This window comes from Zootoca vivipara, chromosome 2, assembly GCF_965207765.1.
Source record: "Zootoca vivipara chromosome 2, rZooViv2.hap1.1, whole genome shotgun sequence".
NCBI lineage: Eukaryota > Metazoa > Chordata > Lepidosauria > Squamata > Lacertidae > Zootoca > Zootoca vivipara.
In genome coordinates, this window is record NC_142584.1 from 99,134,780 (window position 1) to 99,149,725 (window position 14,946).

The 14,946-nt window shown below is 43.4% G+C and overlaps 1 protein-coding gene across 3 annotated transcripts in view; it reads left to right on the forward strand.

The window, feature by feature from the left end:
- Positions 1 to 14,946, forward strand: part of CADPS (calcium dependent secretion activator) — a 384,452-nt gene that overhangs the window by 125,244 nt on the left and 244,262 nt on the right. The window lies entirely within an intron of this gene.

The following is a 14,946-nucleotide window of genomic DNA, read 5'->3' on the forward strand; positions in this document are numbered from 1 at the left end:
CCCTTCTTCTCTTTCCATGATTCATTTCCCATATCTTAAATCCCTGAATATTTTACATAAACTAAACCATTCAGTATTCCATTATTATATCCATCAAAACTTATTTACACTGTTGAATTTATCTTAATGCTGCCAACGTTTTCAAGTGTACACAATTTCCCCCCATCTATTCAATAAACATTTTCCAATCTTTCCAATCTTCTTGAGAGCCAGTGTGGTGTAGTGGTTAAGAGCGGTAGACTCGTAATCTGGGGAACTGGGTTCGCGTATCCGCTCCTCCACATGCAGCTGCTGGGTGACCTTGGGCTAGTCACACTTCTTTGAAGTCTCTCAGCCCCACTCACCTGACAGAGTGTTTGTTGTGGGGGAGGAAGGGAAAGGAGGATGTTAGCCACTTTGAGACTCCTTAGGGTAGTGATAAAGCAGGATATCAAATCCAAACTACTCTTCTTCTTCTTCTTCTTCTTCTTCTTCTTCTTCTTCTTCTTCTTCTTCTTCTTCTTCTTCTTCTTCTTCTCTAAACGTATGTTCTTCTTGTTCTCTTATTCTCTGTGTTAGATCTGCAACCTGTGCATATTCCATCAGCTTAAGTTGCCATTCTTCTTTAGTTGGGACCTTGCTCGTTTTCCATTTTTAGGCTAACAAAACACAGGCCGCAGTAGTGGCGTACATAAATAAACTTTTTTGACACCTGGGAATTTCAGTCTGAATTATCCCCAACCGAAAGGACTCTGGTTTTGGGGGAAAAGTACTTTTAAACATTTTTTCCCCAATTCATTATGGATCGTTTCCCAATGCATTTGATATTTCCCATCCCCTTTTTTGCAGTAACATCATCCCAGTTAGGAAGAGATGAAGCTGCCTTATACAGAGTCAGGTCATTGGTCCATCTAATTCAGCAGTGTCTACACTGAGTGACAGTGTTTCTCTAGGATTTCAGGCAGGGGTGCCTTCTAATCCTACCTGGAGATGTTGGGGATTGAACCTGGGACCTGCTGTACTACTGAGCTATGGTCTCTCCGCTACTTACCACATAGGTACGTTGGTCATCACATTTCACAGCATACCTGGACAACTCTTCAGACAGGAGAGGACGCTTCTCATTTGAACCCCACTGTGATTATATCGGATTTGTTTTGTTTAGCTTGATTGAGGATCACATGAGGCTGTTTGCCTAAGTTATATGCTCATCCCTCATAATTGGTCCTATATTCATAAGGAACATCAACAAATGGTTACCTTTCAAAATCCAAGCTACACTGTTGCAGTTAAACCATTGGCTAAACCAAAACTACTTCCTCTTCTTAGATGAACACACCTGGTGTGTTGGCACGATTTTCTTACTGAGTTTGCTAGATTCCTTTTTTTGATCCAATGAAGAGCATTATTGACCTTGGTTGCTCATAAACACCATTCTCCCATTTCAGACACAAGAGTATTTCATGCCTCCCCAACCCAGGTAGCAGCACATTGAGAGAAAACAACAACAATAGTGCAATAGTGTGGAATTGACCGTATTTCATAAACTAGCACTGCACTCTTGAGAGTCCCATGGACTGCAAGAAGATCAAACCTATCCATTCTGAAGGAAATCAGCCCTGAGTGCTCACTGGAAGGACAGATCCTGAAGCTGAGGCTCCAATACATTGGCCACCTCGTGAGAAGAGAAGACTCCCTGGAAAAGACCCTGGTGTTGGGAAAGATTGAGGGCACAAGGAGAAGGGGGCGACAATTTTCAATTTCACTTTCCTAATTTCAGAGCTAGAGGCACCTTTGGGAAGGCAAGAGCCCAAAGTTGTGGCTGAGTGGGGGGCAGCCCTCATCATTCTCACACTGCCTGGCTTTCTCCTCAGTTTTATACAGATTCCCTATTATATAAACTAGCAGTGCTTTAATCTGATCCAGACTGCATCCCAACCCTAAGTAATGCAAGTCATGAAAACTGTGCTTTAACCATAAGACGGGTTTTATGGTTTGTTCTCCTGTCCAGAGACCATAAACTCCTAGCAAAACCCTACTAATCATTAATAACGATCTGTGCCTGGTAAGAATAAATTCCGCGGGGAACAAGGAAGAGGGTTCTAGGGAAGAATATCACCAAACCAGAACACTGGTCAGCCGCGAGAGAGAAAATCCAATCTGAGTCAAATAAAAGGTTCACCGCATGTCCAATAAATCCTTTTCAATAACATTAAGACTTGTACAGTAGGCTATCGGCAGAGATAAATTCAGTTAGATATGAATAATAAGCCAGCAAGCATCTCTCTTGATATCACAAAAGGACAGGACAGTCGCTGGTCACATACTAAAGAGGGAGACTAAGAAAAACTGGTCCTATAAAATGAGAGTTCAAAGTAAGAGCTGGTTGTTAACCTTCGAAATCAATTTTAGCAATTGTGTTCTCGGAATGGCTCCAGGCTGTGCCATTTCTAGGATTCCTTTTTTTATATACATCATTGAATTGAAACAAAAAAGCAGCAATTCTCCCCCACCCCACTTCCAGATCCATTTGCAGCTCCCACTTAGTGTCCTAGCAATGTCAGACATTCAAAGGAGCACCCTGAGATGCTGTTCACATATAAACTGCTTTTCTTTTTCTTTTATCACCATCATAATCACCATCACTTACATCCCATCATTCTGCCAGGTTGCTGAGGGTGGCACAGTCTCCCATTGTAGAGTTAACTCTGTAAGGTGGGTGTCACAGATGGGTGTTGGCTACTCCCGAGTAAGCACTCCACACATCCTCTGGATTTTCAGAGTTTTATTGTGTATGTCAAATCCTGTTCCCAGTCGGTGCATGCTATATACAGTGGTGAGATGTCTCAAATCATGTCTGCTCTGGATGGGGCCTAAGCCCGCAATAGCGTCTCGCGGGCTCTGATCCCCCTTTTAAGACTGGGCATGATAATCAGGCATCTGCACAACATGACCAGTCCAATGAGGTTAATGTTGAATAATTGCTTCAACACTGGTGATCTGTGCTTCTTCCAGTACACTGGCATTAGTTAGCCTGACTTCCCAAGTCGTGTAAAAAAATTTGGAGACACCGTTCATGGAATCTTTCGAAGAGTTGGAGATGGCGTTTATAAGTGGTCCACGTTTCACAGGCATATAGTATTGCATTTCTATCCCACCTTTCTTCCAAGCTGCTCAAGGTGGCAGCCCATAGTTCTCTTCCTCCCCATTTTATCCTCGCAACAACCCTGTGAAGTAGCTTAGGCTGAGATTGAGCATCTGGCCCAACATCACCCACTGAGCTTCATGGCTGAGTGGGGATTTGAACCCTGATCTTCTAATCTCCTAGTCTAGCACTCTAACCACTGGTTTCTACTTAACAGGACCTCCCTAGACCCAGAAGTGCTTAACAATCACCCAGTGGTGAATATCCCCATTGGTGGCAAGGCACTCAAGATGGTAGTGGCAACCAGACTTCAAGCATGCTTGGAGGAAACTGATTATGTGGGCCCATTTCAGTCTGGTTTCAGGCCCGGTCATGGCACTGAAACCACCTTGCTTGCACTGGCTGATAACATTTGTTGGGAGAGAGAGGTGGCCAATGCAACATCATTCGCTATCCTTGACCTCTCCGTGGATTTTGATACTTTTCCTTCTGGTGGAAGGTGGAGGGTTGGGGGCACCATATTACAGTGGTTCCACTCCTACGTCCAAGGCAATTTCCAGAAAATTATAATGGGGGACTATTGCTTAGCACCGTGGGAGTTGTCCTCTGCTGTCTTGCCATGTTCCATTGTGTCCGCCATATCCAACAAATATATAATAATAAATAAATATTCCCTCTGATAAGGTGGTTTTGGGGTCCATTCTCAGAGCCTCGGTCTCAAATTACTTTCTTGTAATCTTGCTGTCACTATTTTTGGTTGGGATTCCATCACAAACCATCAAATTAAATAGTTTGTTGGAAGGTCTTGGACAGCAAATCCACTTCCCCCAAAGAGTGGCTTTTAGCCATAAGGAAAGTGAAAGCAAAATGCACTGAAAACAGTGAGATAGTTTGTTTGGAAGTGTCCTTGGATCTAGGAGTTTTGCAGTCGTAGATTTTTTTTTTTTACTTTAATTTTTTTTACCGGGGAGGGGGGATATACAAACTGAACATAACCCCTTTTCCCCAACCCAAATGCATCGTTCAGGTGTAAACATTAATAGTAAATGTCGTACAAGCACTGAAGTGGAGAGAGATTGAAAGTATTATCTTTTAGAAATGACTTTAAGAAATTCATTCTGGAAGAGAAAATATGGGGTAAAAGGTTTCTCTTGTAAGTTGGCAAGGACATTCTCCTGTTCCGAGGCTTTTTTAAAAAAAACAAAACAAAAAACAACAGGTAGGGGCTTTTAAACAATGAGCCATGCGAGATTTTAAAATGCTGTATGTTTCACTTTGCCTTCTCCTGCCATCAGCTCTTTTGTAATCAAGGCACTGATATTAAGCAGAGACTTATCTTTCTCTTTGCAGTGGTTCAGTGAATTGTCATTATGCTTAAGTATGATACAGGTCGGGACATTCAAGGGTGCCGTCTGCAGTGATAATTATCAGGGCACATCTTAACATGTGAATTTCTCTGCAGTGTCAAACCCAGGCTGAAAACCAAACCATTTGCTCTCGGCTGATTCGTTTGATCTGCTGTACTGGGGTTGTTGTTTTTTAACCCATTGTTAAAAACCTCAGTTAATACAGGTAAGATTTGAAAATAAAGAGCCCATCCCATTTCCAATTCAACAATGCAGTTTAATAGTACAGTGGTTTAGTTCTGTTCTTCTTCTGGTTTGGGGATGATAGCTTAATAAATATTATAACTGCCAGTACCCATTATAAATGATCTTACACACATACGTTATATCCATGATGGCTGTTGTTTGCTTCCCTGGTTGGAGGCAGTAATTACTTTGAATACCAGTTGCTGGATGCCACAGGACGGGAGAGTAGCCTCATGTTTAGATCCTGCTTGCAGATCTCCCACAGGCATCTGCTTGGCCACTGTGAGAATAAGATGTTGGACTAGGTAAAAGGTAAATGACCCCTGGGCAGTCAAAGGCGACTATGGGGTTGTGGCGCTTATCTCACTTCAGTCTGAGCGAGCCGGCGTTTGTCCACAGACAGCTTTCCAGGTCATGTGGCCAGCATGACTAAATCGCTTCTGGCACAACGGAACACCATGACAGAAACCAGAGCGCATGAAAACACCATTTACCTTCCTGCTGCAGCAGTACCTATTTATCTACTTAAACTGGTGTGCTTTTGAACTGCTAGGTTGGCAGGAGCTGGGACAGAGCAACAGGAGCCCACCTCGTCGCAGGGATTTGAACCGCCGACCTTCCGATCGGCAAGCCCAAGAGGCTCAGTGGTTTAGACCATAGCACCACCCACGTCCCACAAGATGTTGGACTAGATAGTAGTTGACTATGGAATTCACTCCCAGGAGATGTATGATGGCCTCCAGCTCAGATGGCTTTAAAAAGGGATTAGAATAATTAGTGGAGGATGAAGTTATCAATGGCTGGTAGACATAATGGTAGCTTACTGTCTCCAGCACCAGAGGCACTATGCCTCTCTGAATATGCTAAAGAACATGTTGCCCTCACATCCCGTGTGTGATCTTGTCAGGTTATTTTCAGATCTCTTTAGAATTTTGGCTGGGGTGCAGATTTTGTATCATACCATTGTGAAGTGCTTGAGACTGATGTGTATGTGATTTTCTTTCTGTAAAAATTTCTCCAGTGCTCTGCGGCCACCCCGATTGTCCATGCTTCCAGATCCTTGGAAGGAAAAAAAAACGTGCGGAGTTGGGATTTAATGGAAGCACGGACACCTGGGAAGGCTGCAGGTTGCAGACCACTCACTGGTGAAATTATTTGTAGAATGTAGGAAAGGACAGAGAGAGAGAGAGAGAGAGCCTTCAGTTGCTTGAAAAGTAACTTAAGTACAACAAAAATCCTGTACCCCACCCATGAGAATTTCACCAAATTTTTCTCTCCCCTTTGATAATTTTTAATATAATTGCATTTCCCATTAAATGATGGAGAATGGGTTTTTAATATAAAAATAATCAGGATTAGGCTTGATAGGCCTTTGGTTTGATGCAGCTGGGTTCTTCTAACGTAAAATCTCCAGTGACATTATAATAATAATGATAATAATAATTTATTATTTATACTCCGCCCATCTGGTCGGGTTCCCCCAGCCACTCTGGGCGGCTACCAACAAAACATTAAAATACAGAAATCCATCAAACATTAAAAGCTTCCCTAAACAGGGCTGCCTTAAGATGCCTTCTAAAGGTCTGGTAATTATTGTTCCACTACCGAGAAGGCCCTCTGCCTGGTTCCCTGTAATTTGGCTTCTCGTAGCAAGGGAACCACCAGAAGTCCCTTGGCGCTGGACCTCAGTGTCTGGGTAGAACAATGGGGGTGGAGACACTCTTTCAGGTATACTGGACTGAGGCCGTTTAGGGCTTTGAAGGTCAGCACCAAAACTTTGAATTGTGCTCGGAAACGTACTGGGAGCCAATGTAGGTCTTTCAGGACTGGTGTTATGTGGTTTCGGCGGCCACTCCCAGTCACCAGCCTAGCTGCCGTATTCTGGATTAATTGTAGTTTCTGGGTCACCTTCAAAGGTAGCCCCACATAGAGCGCATTGCAGTAGTCCAAGTGAGAGATAACTAGAGCATGCACCACTCTGGCGAGACAGTCCGCAGGCAGGTAGGGTCTCAGCCTGCGTACCAGATGGAGCTGATAAACAGCTGCCCTGGATACAGAATTAACCTGCATCTCCATGGACAGCTGTGAGTCCAAAATGACTCCTAGGCTGCGCACCTGGTCCTTCAAGGGCACAGTTACCCCGTTCAGGACCAGGGAGTCCTCCACACCTGCCCGCCTCCTGCCCCCCACAAACAGTACTTCTGTCTTGTCAGGATTCAGTCTCAATCTGTTAGCTACCATCCATCCTCCAACCGTCTCCGGACACTCACACAGGACCTTCACCGCCTTCACTGGTTCTGATTTAAAAGAGAGGTAGAGCTGGGTATCATTGAGCACTGAAGCTTACGGTTCTCATTGTTCTAACTCTGAGGTCAATTTGTGCTGTGCATCTTGATGGGAGATATTGTTCTCCAGTATGGGTACTGTCCTGTAAGCACAGTTAGATCCATGCACACATTCGTACACAAATACCACATGCTTCTAAATGCTGGTGCTGTCTCAAGTATTTGCGATACAGGAAGGTTACAAATATGAATGAATGAATGAATGAATACATAGTTTTCCTATAGCAAATAAACATAACACCCTCCAAGTAAACAGAGTTGCAAGTAATATCCAGAACTTGGCACTTATTTGATTGCACGATGTCTTAAAAAAAAATATAGATTCCACAAGCAGAGCCAAATTTATTTATAGTAATAAAGCTGTTTTGGCCTTTGCTATTAGCATTCAGAAAAGGTGGGCCAATTGCCTGAAGCTTTGGGAATATGTTTATTATAGTACACCCAGGCACAGGCCTGAAATCTCTGAACTGTGAAATAAGATTTCAGTAACGAAGGGAAGAAGCTCTGGCTCTTACCAAATTGTCTCCTCTTTCTCATAGCTTTTGCTTATTTTTGTACTTCAGGCTTTGATCGTTATTAAATAGATGAAGAAGGAGGATGCTTGCTGGTATAATAAAGAAAATTTAATAGTAACAGCAGGTTGCAGCCTCTTTGCCAGCACCAACAATGCACATCCATATGAGCGAATGACTTCATTTATTATAAATAGTCAGCTTCTGCATAGCTATGTGGAAAATTATCTCTGTCGTGGAAAGCTTTACCTGCTGATTTCTGCAGGTCAAGCTGTTGTTAAAGGCATAGGAGGAAACCCAGGCTGGGGTGGGGTGGGGTAAGGTTTCTGGTCAGGTCACAATCCTAATGAAATTGAGTCTGGTGAATGATTTTTTGCATTGGCGTATTAATACTTGCTGTGGAGACCAAGTTCTCGGTGACAGGGACTGGATGGACGCAGAGGAGCGGTGGGAGGCATCAGCTGAGGAACCTCCAGGGGAACAAGGCTCAGAGCCAGGGGATCGGTGGTGGGACAACAATAAGTGGTTAGAGGGAGAAAATTGGGGAGGGAGGTGTTGGAAGCGGAAGATGCAACAGGGTTTAGTGACCATGAAGAAGCTGGAGTGGAGAACAGTCCAGAAGCAGAGGCAGAAGCTGATTTAGGAGAGGAGGGAGGCCAAGAGACAGAGATGAGTCCGTCTGGTGAAGAGGCTCATGGATCTCCCTCTCCTGCTGCGACTAGCTCCCCTCCTACCTGGTCTCCCAGAACCAGGAGAGGCATGAAAAGGGCAGAGAAGTTGGCTTCACCCAGATGCAGTCTCAGATTGGTTGGGGGAAATCCTGGAGTGGAGGGAGCTTAGGCAGCTGTGTGGAAGCAGGGACCTTCAGTCTCAGCAGCTGCTTCATGGGGGCAAGACCTACCGGAGGTGAGTTGCTGTGCTCATAAGGCCTGACACTTTCTCCTAATAAAGAGTTAACTCCAACATGCACAGTGTGATTTACTGCTGGCTCACTCATGTGATCTATATGGCAGGGATGGGGAACCAGTGGCCCCCCAGGTGTTCTTGGGCTCCCACTATCATCAGCCCTAGCCAGCATGGCCAGTGGCCAAGGGTGAAGAAAGCAGGAGCTGACACAAGTTGGTTCCCCATCCTTGCTACACAGTGTCGCATTGATCATAGAATCATAGAACTGGAAGGGATCCTGGGGGATCATCTAGTCCAACCCCCTGCGATGCAGGAAGATGCAGCTGTCCCTTATGGGGATCAGGCTTGCAAATTTGGCATTATCAGCACCATGCTCTAACCAACTGAGCTATCCGGATGCATGGGGCTAGACAAGTCATTTTGTGTCAGGGCTGTCAGGGCTTCTTCTCTTCACAACAATCACCACGAGAGTCTCCTGATGTTTTAATAAACTTTATTTATATACAATAGGTCATTAGCACGTAATAATCACCCATCAGAGTCACTCAGTTCAGATCTCTGCTGAGGCCTGCGCTTGCCCCTCCAGCAGCCCATAAAATGATGGAGTCTCCCGCCTGGCCTTTCAACCCTCCTCTTTTCTGCACGTCTCAAGGGAGCTGGGGTAAGCCCCACCCCCTTGATTCTGAACTCGAGCTTAACCCTTGCTGCTCCTGTGAACTTCCTGGCTCTCTAGCCTCTAGACCAGGCATCCCCAAACTGCGGCCCTCCAGATGTTTTGGCCTACAACTCCCATGATCCCTAGCTAAGAGGACCAGTGGTCAGGGATGATGGGAATTGTAGTCCAAAACATCTGGAGGGCTGAAGTTTGGGGATGCCTGCTCTAGACTAACTCCAACAGCTCTCCCCTCATTATCTCCCTCCTCCTCAGGCCTAACGTCCTATTCTCCCCCCCCCCCGCTGCCCGGTTTCCCTCCGGGGAACTGGAAACCACTGGCTCATCCCTGACATTTTGGTTCTTGAGGCAGAAAATCACACAAGTGCCCCTCTCTCCTTCCCTGACAGTCAATGTACAATAATCATAAATATAATAAATAATTTTCCTCCCTCCCACGATACACAAAATGGTCTGCCTGAGGTGGCTACCTCTTTCTGCCGAATGGTAAGACCGGCCCTGCCAACTGAGGTTAAAATAAGCCTTGCCAAATAAACATGTTCATTACTTGTTAATCAAGCTGATAGCCATTAAAACCAATTAAAACTTGCAGCCACACTGGCTATAATAATATGTACAGTATAATATAATTGCCCATCCTCAATATGGCCATAATTCCGTCATTCCAAGATAAGAAATATGTTCAGTGTGTGCCTGCAAGATAGAGATCTATTTTCTTTTTCTTTCTGCCTCTAATGCTGTTATCTGCCTCAGGCTCTTAGACAGGACAGGCCACATATTCCTGCCGTCAAATCTAGCCAAATATAGTGATGCAGCTGAAATTTGAGATTAGTTCATAAGTCAAATCTAATATGTTTGTAATTCTCATTGCATAAAGAGGCCTGACTTCAATCCAATAAACTTTAATATTTTCATAGCTAAAGCTCAGATGGATTGTAAGTTCATTTATATGGTCGGTGCCGGTGTGGTCAGCATAATGGGGACACAAAGTGCAAAGGAGGGGGGGCCTGCAAATTATGCAAAAAAAGCATAAAGTATCAGAAGGTAGCCAATGTAACTGATAGAAATAGCAATATAAGACAACCAGGGCTTTTTTCAGCCGGAACTCGCCGGAACTCAGTTCCGGTACCTCTTAGGTGGGTACCATTGCTATTTAGGGGAGAACAAGGGAGGCTTTCATTGTGAGTTCCAGCACCTCTTTTTCTGGAAAAATAGCACCGGCTACAATGATTTCACATAAAAGCGCAAATGAAATGGACACATACTGTGACATATGTGAAATAGAGTCACGCGCAGCAGCCAAAGATAGACTGAAGCTTCATCCAGGAAGAGTTGCTTCCCATAATTTGACAGCCCTGTGGCACTTTCTATTGACTTTATCCCATTGGCCTTATCTGTGGTTTCTGTATGATATGTAGGCAGCCACAGCACAGCTCCCGGAAACAACATTACAAGACCACAAAGCACCACTTCCAGTGACATTTCTGACCCGGTTTTGAAAGCTTTGCGGCAGGAGATGCTTCCACCTCAGAGAGGCTCTTGCCTTTTTTAAAAAAAAGGACACTATAGAAGAAAATGTTTTAGAGCTCTTTTATGGTAAATTTAACTACAAACATACTTCAGAATCTCATAATAATGGAGAACTTTTGACCTTAGGTATTCCTAACATTAAATTTATAACTTGGTCATAATTCGCATAATTGTGAATTATGGTGGGATCAATTTACCCATCAAATCTAGGCAAGTTTGCTGCAGATTTTTTTTGGGGGGGGGAGGGACTAATCTTCTTTTACTAAGCTTCATTTCCTTGACGTCTTTTCCTGAGTCATCTAGACTTAATGTGAGAACTACATTGCCTGTTGAGGTTCTGAAAGCAGCTACAGTGGATCTGGGCTTTTTTCTGATAGAAAACAAATCTGTTCGCAACATGTGTCTCATAGGCCATGTGTATGGATCTTGAATCAGAGGTGACACTATTCTGAAAATCAGCCCTAATGTTGTTTCGGAACATGCTTCCAGGGCATAAGTTCAAGACACAGATGCAATCCTTGAGTTGCCATAAAAAGTGTGCCAATGCTTGATGTCCTGCTTTCCTTCAGAAGCAGAAATGTCATTGCCAGCAGCTGTAGGAGATGTCCTTGCAAACCCGAGAGCAGTGTCCCTGTGGTCCACTAAATCACGGAGGGCCAAGGCATCTGTTGTCTGAGCACTGACCTGAGGATGCTACTTTGGAACTAACATCACCATACAAATGATTGGCCCTCGTTTTCTGGAGATTGTTCTTTGAAAACACCTGCAAAATGAAATGTGCTACAGTGGTAAGGAAAGCAAGAGGACATATTTCAAGCAAAACAGCAACCTTCCCTTCCAAATATAGCCTGCGAGTTTATTTTGGGCAGTGCAGTTAACCTCAATGAAAAGAGCTCAGAATAACAAGCTTTTGAATTACCAAAGAAAGCACCATGACCGTAGCAATATCCTTCACTTAACTGAAATGCAGAGGCAGAAGACGGCAGTAAGTCTTTTCAATGCAGTAGATAGGAATGCCTATGTACTGCATTCTTACATAGGGGACAATAGTGCGGTGATAGAGAGGGGCTGCTACTTCTGCTAAACAAGGACCTGATGGCAGCTCTCGCTGAGAGCAGATTAGGTCCTTCCCCACATTTCAACATCCTTTGCCTTGGAATGAGAGGTTTTCCAGGAGCAGCCAGGAACTCGCCCATGCGTGCAGAAACGCGACCTGAGTTTACGAATACAGTTTACTGCACACCTGCCTGTGCAAAGAAGCAGCTGGTGCAGCTTGCAGGTTCAGCAATGCGTTGATGGATAGATGGCATAGTCTAATACATTCAGGGAACTATAACCTAAGCGCTCATGTCTAGTCAGATGGGGAATTGAAACCGTAATGGTTCCTGCGGCTGTAACTTTCCAGACTGCACTGCACTGCACCAAGCAAGCAAGCAAGCGTTTGCTGTATGGAGCAATTTGTCTCCCGAGAAGGATAAAATATAGGCTGGTATTTACGGCAACCCCAAGCCGGCTTATAAAAGTGTTTTATGGAGAACTGTCACCAAAGATAGCACTACTGTACACAAAGGGCTCCGGGAGATTTTATTTTATTTTTTTTCCCCTCTCTCTCTTTTCCTCTCCCATAGCTAGAAGGGATCGTTGAGAGCTTCGGCATTTGCAAAGTCTGAGGGGAGAGGAGGTGAACTGATCAATAATTAAGATAAAATACACGGAAGGCTTCTGGGAATGATAGGCTGGAAATACTCTACTACAGTGTAAGCTCAATTGAACACTTACTTCTGGGAAAGCACGTGTAGGACTCCCTGAAAGTTCCTTGGGAAAGTGGTGCATTTTCTCTGCAGTCAATAGGTGATATAATAATAAGAACCTTGCACAGAGGTGGGAAAGGAGGGACCTCAAAAGGAACATCATGCCCGAACTTTCAGAAAGTAGACATTATCAGCTTTCCGTGTCTGTAATAAAAATGTTCGTGGGGGTGTGCATTCAAGCAATGGTGTCCTTTCAGCAGTCAAGCTTTCTTTCTCTATATAAAAGGCATAGCTGGCATTTGATAGTGAAGCATGGCAGCAGCTGTCTTGGGAAAGCAAAGGAAGGCATCAGCTCTTCTCGTAGAAGCAAAAAAAAAGATGTTAATGGTAATAGTCTGGTTGGATGGTGTGCATGCACACGCACAAACACTTCTTCTTCTTCTTCTTCTTTCTTCTTCTTTGGCGATCCCTCGTATCCGAGTAAGATTGTCTTCCATAAACACGGTTTTAACAATGGGTCCGTAAGTGACTGTGGAGGCCAATTCTGGATCCACATGTCCTTCCACAGTGGGGACATTGGTTTCCGGGCAGGAGTTGATCACGGTGTGGATTTGCCAAGCATGCCTTCCTCTTAGCACGTGTCTCCCTTGCGTCCTGAGTTCGAGTGTCTTCAAAGCCCACAACACCTTTGGTAAAGGCTGTTCTGCAACTCGCAGGCCAGTGTTTCCCAGTTGTCAGTGTTTATACTACATTTTTTTTAAGATGTGCCCAGAGACAGTCTTTAAACCTCTTTTGTTGACCACCACAAAACATAGTTATAATCTGGATATTTCTAGGCAAGGCACAGAGCAGTTCATGCAGTCAAAGGTAAAAAGCTGGGCATCCTAGTAAGCAAATGAGTTTGGATCCTCACTTGAGAGTATTTTTAATTTAGGTTCCTCTTAGCAGCAAGACAGAGAACAATCCCAGTAAAATGAATGGAGGTGGTACTGCGGGGCAGGGGGGATGAACTGAATGAGTGAAAAATGAAATAAAAAGTGGTTTTTAGTCAGTATTTCCCCCCTCTTTTTTTTATTAAAGTTTTCTTGGTTTACAAAGGTATGTGCAATGTCTCTTTTTTCAAGTTACATTTTCCATAGCTCAGTTTCATTTGTTGAGACATTAGGGTTACATTAGGAGGAAAAGGGGGGAAGAGGTGGAGGGGGCCGTGATGGGTGGGGTGGGGTCAGGAGGCAATGTTTCTCTTTTACTTAATGTATGTGTGGGGTTTTTTTGTCAGTGTCGCTTGTGCGGGTTCTCTTTACTATTCACTTGTGTTCCTTTGGTGGTGAGAGAAGTTGAACAAGAAGAAGACAACGACAACGACAACAACAACAACACATAATGGCATTTATGAAGGAAGACATTTTGGGGAGTTTGGAGTTTCTGACACTAGATGCCCTTCTCTTTACAGTTAAATACTGCAGAAAAGAGTAAATGCAGCTATTTGTAAGATATGGAGGGATAAAGCTATGTGTGTGATAGATTGTGCAACAGGCTGCAAATGACTACACAGCATCATTACTAGCGCAGAAAACTTTGAAAAGTGCTATGTCTATATTTTATTTATGCTTGCTTCTCATTTCCTGGCATCTTACAAAGTAGATAGATGATAGCTAGATAGATAGCTAGATGATAGCTAGATGATAGAGAGATGATAGAGAGATGATAGAGAGATGGAGAGAGATAGATGATAGATAGATAGATAGATAGATAGATAGATAGATAGATAGATAGATAGATAGATGATAGATTGATAGATGATAGATAGATGGAGATAGATGATAGATAGATAGATAGACAGATGGATGGATAGATAGATGGATAGACAGACAGATAGACAGATGGATGGATGGATGGATAGATAGATAGATTATAGGTAGACGATAGAAAGATAGATAGATAGATAGATAGATAGATAGATAGATAGAGAGAGAGAGAGAGAGAGAGAGAGAGATGATAGATTGATAGATGGAGATAGCTAGCTAGCTAGATAGATAGATAGATAGACAGACAGACAGACGGACAGATAGGTAGATAGATAGATAGATAGATAGATAGATAGATGATAGGTGGACGATAGATAGATAGATAGATAGATAGATAGATAGATAGATAGATAGATAGATGATAGATAGATAGATAGAGATAGCTAGATAGCTAGATAGATGATAGATAGATGATAGATAGATAGATAGATAGATAGATAGATAGATAGATAGACAGACAGACAGACGGATAGATAGATAGATAGATAGATAGATAGATAGATGGAGATAGCTAGATAGATAGATAGCTGATAGATAGATAGATAGCTGATAGATAGATAGATAGATAGACAGACGGATAGATAGATAGATAGATGATAGGTGGACGATAGATAGATAGATGATAGATAGATAGATAGATAGATAGATAGATAGATAGATAGATAGATAGATAGATAGATAGACAGGCAGACAGACAGACAGACA